This window comes from Octopus bimaculoides, chromosome 5 (assembly GCF_001194135.2).
Source record: "Octopus bimaculoides isolate UCB-OBI-ISO-001 chromosome 5, ASM119413v2, whole genome shotgun sequence".
Classification (NCBI taxonomy): domain Eukaryota; kingdom Metazoa; phylum Mollusca; class Cephalopoda; order Octopoda; family Octopodidae; genus Octopus; species Octopus bimaculoides.
Window position 1 is genome coordinate 11,955,192 of NC_068985.1, and position 9,138 is coordinate 11,964,329.

Below are 9,138 nucleotides of genomic sequence, written 5' to 3' on the forward strand. Positions count from 1 at the left end.
TATATATATGCATATACATATATTTATATATATAAGATAACGAAGGCAGCAATATATATATAGCATATATGTGTGTGTGCGTGTGTATCTGTGTCTTTCTGTCTGTGTATACGTGTTGTCTCTCTGTCTATATATATATATATATATATATATATATATATATGTCTCTTTAGACGTAAAATATACACGCATGCGTATGCATATATCTCAGTGTGTAAATGTAAGGACTGATACAACACTGATATGCCTACGTGCCTAAATATGCGTATAATAACAGACTCTTCTGTATATGCGCGTGTATATGTACATGTATGTATACGTAGCCAACAACGGTTTTAGAAGTAATGGAGTACCGTATCTCCCTTGTGACGGAAATTGGATTCTCTAGACTTAAATGTGCTTAAAACGCAGTGAATATGACAATCCATGCCAGCATCCATGAACCGGCTTCGTAGAGTACAGCAAGTTTTTCTAAGACGGCATCGACAGCAAGAGTTGTAGCAAAAAACATTCTTATGTGCTCAAATGAAATGGATCAAGTTCTGGTCAGAATTATTAATATCAGAGAGGGCTACGATTCTAATAATAAATACACTATATAAACTCTAAATAACTGTAATAGATATCTTGTTAGGATACACGACCTTTCTCAGAAGAATCAGACAAAAGGAAGAATGCGAAATGATGAATTGAAGACAAAATCATACTACTTCTCGTATATTTTTGAAAAAGAATTCAGTCGAGTTGGTATGGTTTTGATCGCCAAGAAAGAAACATCAATGTAAAGGTATTCTAGAGCATCGATTTACAAGTATTTTCTTTTTTTTTTTTGAGAAAAATATTGGATCGCAGCCTAAAAAGCAATAATAGGTTTTGCCTTGACACCAGGAACTAAGTATGCCAAAACTAAAGTGCTTTATGAAATGATTAAGAAATTAGTCGGCCATCGCAAAATTTATTTGAATATTATAAACTAATACCAAATCGCAGTGGAAAAATAAAAGAACGAGTAGTGCCTAGAAGAATTTTCCGAGTAACAATTAATATATTTGAATATTTCTGATGGCAAAACGATTTACAGTTAGGAAACAATTATTTACAATGACGAAACAATGAACATGTAACTGAAGATATTTAAACTGAGAACGTTTCAACAGAATAGAATGCAATATAAGACGAATATATTTATTGCAAACATTGAATTAGTGACGAAGGTCAATGACAAATATTAAAAATGGATACGATACAAGCTTCAAATCGATTAGCATAAAGGAAAGAAGTAATCCACATGTAGAAACCACACTAAAACTTTAAGAGCAAAATCGCTCTTTCTGCAATACAATAAGAAATCTATTACATCACAAAGATCGGGGATTCCCGAAACATGTTTTGAGTCTATGTATTTTAAAAGTGAAGAGACATTGTGTGTGTGTGTGTGTGTCTGCAAGTATACATATTTGAAAGTATGGATATATTTGTATTGGTCCACAAGCTGAATGACTGCAAGTGTCCCCGTAATTGAGTGATCAGACAAAGAGACTAATTGAATATGTACCAGGCATAAAAAAAGAATGAGTGTTGTAGTCAATGTCTCCCATTAAACACCCTTTAAAGTCCTGCCCAGCAAATAACGTTTCAGCCCAATGAATGAAGACAGTAAATGAAGACAATACATTTTCTAGTTAGGTTTTGGTGAAAGGGCGAAAGAAGAGTTAATTCTGTTTGAAATATGATAAAAAGCAGAAATTTATACAAGTGGAAGCAGCAAAACAGGAGTGGATAAGCCCGAATGAAAGACTGTAGAAACTCGATATCTGTCTTGGTTACTGCGACACCAAAAACAATATGTTTTAATTAGTGATGCAGACCGTGTATTTTAATTATTATAATTCCTCAGTTAAGGTCTTACATATTAATGTTGTTCTAAAAATTAGGGTGATCTAAAATTGTTAAGGAGACCATCATTCTCTTCCTCCAGTTCTTGTCACATTTCATATCCGTCTAATACCACAGGCGTCAACTGTCAGACATTTAATCTGAATTAGTCTCACAGCCAAGAGCCTGAATGCATATTTGGAAAATTAGCTTCATTTAATTGTTATGTATATTTATAATTAATTACTTAAACCGTGCCCAAAAATAGGAGTAATTATATCTCTCTAGAAAGTGCAAAAAAATTGTTAAAAAACAGGAAAACGTTAAACATTAAAAGAAACGAACGTTGAAAAACCGAAACTGGGAAAGTGCTATAAGCAACCAGAATTTATTGACATAAAAGTTGGTGAGGTGAAATTTCATGTTCTAAGTGCTTCAATCGATAAAATACATCACAGACTGCATAGTCTTTGGGGATTCAAAAAATATGTTTTGAATCTGGATATTTTAAAAGAGAGTTGTTAGAAGCAAACGTGTGATACTAGCATAAATCGAGCTCTTAGAATGGACTTAGAGTTCTGGAACATCTTTTCTCAGAGCATACAAAGACTCGAACTCAAAATGGCATAAGACGGGGTTTTATTTCCCAGAGTGTTTCACTGCTTCATTGCAATAGCTATATTGGTAACTGAACTGGTAAGGAAAAGAACACGAAGTAAGAATTAAAATTTGCAATTTTTCTCATATACGTTCCACCTACGGATGACATTAGTCTTGGAGAAGGAGTGCTCACCAAACTCAAGAATTTGACGCGGAATGAATATGGAAAACAAAGTGGAATGATGTTAGAAATATCGATTTCTATGGATGAATAATTTTGATAAGAAAATTGAGAAAAAAATTATTTCAAATATTAAACATATCGTCGTCATCAACTTATACACTAAACAAGGAAGGAAAGAAAGGCGAAACCATCACAAACAATATAATATGATGTCAGGTCTTCGAAAGTGTAAGCTCTACTTTTAAACAGAACATTTAACCTTAGCTTCAAAGAACAAATTTGTTATCAATTCATTTTATCGTAATTTCCTATGGAGAAAAACACAACGACCCTGACAAAATTGAAAGATTCAAGCTAAGACTTGCTCCAAATATTTACGTTGACAATAATGTGGAACACAATAAATCCAACGAAGAGATCAGAAAACAAACAGTGTGAGGAATGATTTCATATAAATTTTAGTCTGTTTCAAAGATTTAATTTTTCGACAGTTTCTACGTTGAGTTTGGGTTACATGACGCCTGTAGTTGTGATGACAGCTTGCGGCTCCCTTACTCGGTCGACTCCACGCTGTGGACCAATAATATAAGCACACGTACACTGATCTTGTGACTGCCAAATTAAACACAAGATCTTGTCAAAACTGAGGTAGCTGAACGGATAATGACATTCGATACAACAAAAACATTATGATTGAAGTAAAATGTATTTACTATGGCCTTTTGGTTATAAGAAACTAGCAATGAAAAAGGGGCCTCGAATATTTGTATTACTATATATAAAAGTCAGTTGGAGACAATTATAAACAGCTTCACAAAATCATGAGAGACGGTAAAGTGAAAATATATAGGACTATCGCAATGAAGGGAAACGAATCCTGGAAAATAAAATGTTCACTTGTATTTTGGCATCAATCACCCGGAGTAGGTTGAGCTAGATCCGGCCAACGAGTTCAGCACCTTCCTCACGAATGCTGACCTCATCGGCTGCAGTCGAGTTTGTAATGCACCGAGTCTGTGTGCACTAAAGTCGAAATAACCAACTTATCCACTGAACTAAACTTCCTGGGTTTGTACCAAAATTTGAAACATACTCAATAGTTGATTGTTTTGTACTTCTGGGGGAACACGATTCGAACAGCCACATGACTGTCGATTCGGAATGAATACAAAGAAAACTAAGAACGATTACTATTATAATAATTATGTAGGTTTCGAAGTAGAGCCTAACTAGCAATTGTTTTGAATACATGTAATACGATAGTTAAGCTTTACATATTTTCCACCGCAATCATTTTACCTTTTTTTCTCTCATCCCTTCTTTTGTTGTTCCTTACAATATGACAATGGGTTATTTTACGCTAAACGGTATTATCTGCAATCGCAAATCATTATTTTGCTGTATATACCCTAAACATATGCGATAAAACTATTTTCATTTGGGGTTTCATGTGAGTTCGAGTCTCATGGCTGGCCGGTAACGTATTTTTCTGCAATGTGTGGATAATTTATCTTGAGCACGCTATTTATTAGCATTATCACGCGTTTGAGAATTTTAAAAAAACCATTATTTCTGTATCTTTTAACACATCTCAACGCTTCTAAAACAAGCTTTGTTTACTTTCATCGTAAGTTGAAGTTAACGTTAGCGTCTTATGAAGCTAAATTTATAAGTTCTAAAATTGCAGAATAATTCGTTACTGGGCAGTTTAGCTTAATGGTAAAACACTTGACGCGCAATCGCAGGGATATGAATTCGAGTCTCATGGTTGGCCGGTAACGTATTTTTCTGCTATGTATGTATAATTTTTCCTGATCACGCTGTTTATTACCATTATCACGCGGTTGAGAATAAAAAAGAAAGTTCTGTATCATTTTTTAGTACTTATCACAAGTAGATGCTATTTCACTAACATGTGTTAATTCCACGCTTGATACATTTTAGAAATCAATTCATTTGACATTTGTATATTTCATAGCTAAGTCAAACTCCAAGACTACACAGCCAGGCATGAGTCAAACCTCACTGGATGCAATACAACTATAGCATTTCTAAAACTTGCTAATTTGTAAATTTAACCTAGCCATGTACAATACAGGCTACATAGAGTTGTAATCTATCCAGATGCTTAAGGTTATAGTGAAAAGAGTAGTCTATCCTTTTCCCGTATTCCATCTAAGAATATAGAACCCAGTTGCAAAAATTGCACGATTGTCTACTTAAATGTTTCATAGGAATTTCTAACTTCACGATAAAATTCATTATGAATTTATTGTCCATTTTATCAAAGCCGTATGTTTATCATCCTGAAATATTTTTATAAAATACTCCTACCTAAGTTACTCTAATTTTTTTTTTCTTTTACGCCTTTCAGTTTTAGTGTTCATGGAACTGCATTCCTTCAAATGATTTTGAGCGAATTAAAATTTAATTCCAGATCGAAAGAATGACAGTTCTGAAAAATCTGCCTCTGACTCTTTCTGTAATAGTGAATCATTTCTTTCTGCCGTGTCATTGGAATTTCTCTTTTACGATAATGAACATTGTTATCATTATCATGATGCTATTACACACTGTTATAAGAACTTCTATCAGTGTAAGGTCAGCATTCCTTTTTAATTTGTTTAAATTCTATTGTCTCCCCAAAATAAGGACAAGTTGTTCCTTGATAGGCTGGTTCATTAAACATCATTGCCATCAAGAGAATGAGCATCACATGTCAGAACTCTCCCATATGTGATGCAGATGAACAGAAAAAAAAATGCAGAATGCTTAATGTTCTTCAGATTAAAAAAAAAAATCGAATCACTTGACAATGCACTTGACAAAAGAATTTTTTCTCTAGAATATCTCATGGTGAAAGGAATCAACGAATCTTTGAAAATTTCACGTTTTCTTTCAGTGTAGGGTTAGCATTTATGCTTTCAATATATGAGAAAAACTCAATCCACTTGTCTCAAAATTATTTTCTCTCTACTTAACGCCTCCTTTTAAAACATATCGATAGAGTAGCGTAATTTAGCAAACAAAGCATGGAAATTGATTGGTAATTTTTTTTCCTGAAGTAATCTAACTCGATTTAGAAAATGAAAACTTGAAGGAGATAGTTTTATAATAATGAACATGCGCTTATTTGATATTTGGAATTTTGAGTAGAAATTCTCAAGTTCAGTTAATGAAATATCGATATTCATTGTTATGTAATATTTCATATTTTAGAATATTATAGCAAGTAACATCCATTTATGACATATTTCAATTTTCCTATCTGATAATTTCGAAGATGTTGAATAATGTTTACACATACATAGGAATATGTATGTATGTATGTATGTATGTATGTATGTATGTATGTATGTATGTATGTGTCATTTACAGTTTATTTCAAGATTTCTTGCCAATAATGAAAGAACCGGTTGCTAACCTAGATCCAAGGCTTCTTCATGTATTATGTAAGTGCGTATGTATGGATGCATGCATGTATGTATGTATGTATGTATGTAGAAAGAACAAGTTTCTAACCTAGATACAAAGCACCTTCATGTATGTATGTGATTATGTATGTATGTATCTAATTATGTATGTATGCATCTAATTATGTATGTGTATATGCATGTAATTTCAAGAGTTCTAGCCAATAGAGAAAGAGCCGGTTTCTAATATTGACCCTAAGCTCTTTTATTCGAATTTTAGCATCAGCAGGGTAATTTCGCATGAAGGTTGCTCAAGGAGTGCAGTATTTAACGTCAATGCATGTACAGATTTGTATCTTTCGATTTATGGGGAGGTTTTCACTGGAGCGTTCCACCAGTGCTCCATTTTATAATAAGTGGCTATGGCCTCGATCATATTGTGAGTTCTCTTCCCATGTGGTACATGAGGAATTTGATTGATGTTTCCTGTTCCTGGATTGCAAACAAACCCTACAAAGTGGGAGATAGCAATCATGTTGTTGGTCCATCAGAGACTGCTTTGATTATGAATGTTACTATCATCCGGTAGCTCTCTCCTAACATATCCATGCATAGTTCTCCACAGAAATACGCTCATCCTTTCATCTGACATGCTGCGTCTTCGTTGGGCATGTATTTAAGATAATCAGACAAGGAATGCTGCTCAAGGAGCTGATTTCCAAGCCTCATGATGCTGCCAGCCTCATGTGTGTAAACATGGTTAAGAGATACACTTCAACAATTGATGGTTAAAAGATACTGCCGAAGTAATATCGTACGACATTCAAAGGCAATCTGGGTAGACGTTAAACTTCTGCACCAATTTTTTTTTGTTTTAGAGAGAGTCAGTGTATTTCTCTCTTGATGTGGAAATTAGGCGTGCTAGTCAGTACCTTGTGGATTTTCATATCAATGGTTTGGATCTTATCTAGCGTCCAATTAGGTTGCCCAAATATTCGTAAGAGTACTGGCACTGCAAACACAGTGTGGGACGGCGGGGCTGAATTATGTATGCTTATAGGAGCTTATATTTTGCATAACCTGCATCTGGAATTCCCTTTTATAGATGCAGGATTATATAGGGATTATGGCCTTATAGGTATCCGTAATATGAACGTCCATGAGCTAGCTAGCATCAGGGAGAATCTTATTATTTTCTTCCAAAAAAATTGGCTTACGGATAACGATAAAAACTAACCAAAATAATGTAGATTGTTCAGCTATTAACTCAGATTCACAATTAGAAAAATTAAACCCTACCTTACGCTTAATAAAAAGCTGTATTATATTAAAAAAGAGTCTAAACATCCACCAGTAATACTTAACAATCTAGATAGTAACATAGGAAGGTGCATATCATCTATATCTTCAGAGGAGACAGTGTTTTAAAATGCTACGCAATATTATAACAACGCATTAAGAAACAGTGGATTCTCGGAGAAGATCCAGTATAGTCAAAGCTTAACTAACACTAATAGAGCACATACTATTAAAGCTAGGAAAGTTTTGTGATTTGATCCGACATTTAACATTGCCGTAAAAACTACTATAGGTAGGGAATTTGTGAAATTAGTTAGAATTCTTAATAGGAGAACGCTGAAGGTTAGCTATTCTTGCAACAAGAACTTCGCCTCTTTTATTGATAACCAGCACACCGCGAAAACTTTTAGCAATAACTACAGTGTCAGAAATAATAAGAATTGTAATTGTAAAGACCAAAGATGCTATTCCGTTGGGAGGAAATTGTTTACAGAAGAGACTGTTAGTCTTACAACTGTTTCTGCGATATTAGGGATATTCCTTCATCAGAGACGATGTTGGAGTGTTAAGTAGAGGGAAATAGTAGAGTTCAATATAAGGAGTTATTTTGGAAAAGTATGGAAATAAGAAGCACAAAGGGAAATAAGGTAGTAAATCTAAAAATAAAAAAATAAATAAATAAGAAAAATAAAAATTAAAATATATAAAATATATATATATAAATACATATGTGTGTGTTTCTGTGTGTGTGTGTGTGTGTGTGTGTGTGTGTGTGTGTGTGTGTGTTTGTCTGTAAATAAATTACGCAGCAGTTTAAGAGTTTATCACCAAAATAGTATACTATAATTGTCATTAGATATGGGTTTAGAACATCTACAATGCTAGAAATAAGAGCTAAGTGCACTAATAATGTAGTAAAAACGCATAATTGTATTCATACTTACTGACAGCGACTATAAACGGTCGAAAGTGGTCACATTTTATGAGAATTATAGTTTTCGCTTTGGTGATACATTGTTAAACATCTGCCTTATTTAATTATTTATATACCCATCAGAGATCCATTAAATCATTCATAGATTTCTATGGATTAGAGATGTATAATGCTGGCGATCTTGTCCGGAAACTGGGGATTTGTGCCGACCCTGGTGACAAGTGCTTCGGTAGACTGCAGCATTAGAGTACTTTAAACAATAACAACAACAATGATAATAATAAAATAATAATAATAATAATAATAATAATAATAATAATAATAATAATAATAACAACAACATCAGGAAAAAATACCTTAGGAGTGAGAACCCAGTGTTAGGCTCAAAGTTGTACCAGGACACCTGATGAAGGCTGGAGAGTAAATTAGCCGAATCGCTGTGGTAAGAACACAGATTAGAATACATATACGTACAATGTAAATAATGTAAATACTGTATTTTAGATCTTATTTCTGACTTTGTGCACACACACACACATACACACACACACACACACACACACACACACACGCACACAACACACACACACAAACACACATACACACATACACACGAGCACACACACACACATATATTAGCAAAATATATAGAAGGTAGGAAATGGTGGAATAATTTTATCATGAAGAACATTTTTTACCGGTATAAGTTTTTGCGACTTTTGAAATATAGTTAAATTGTGGAAAAATTAACTGAAATGTTTCTTAAAATATTTCCATTTTCCACAGTTTTCAAATGCAAGTAACGCTTTCCTTCTTTCTGCCTGTCTCTGTTT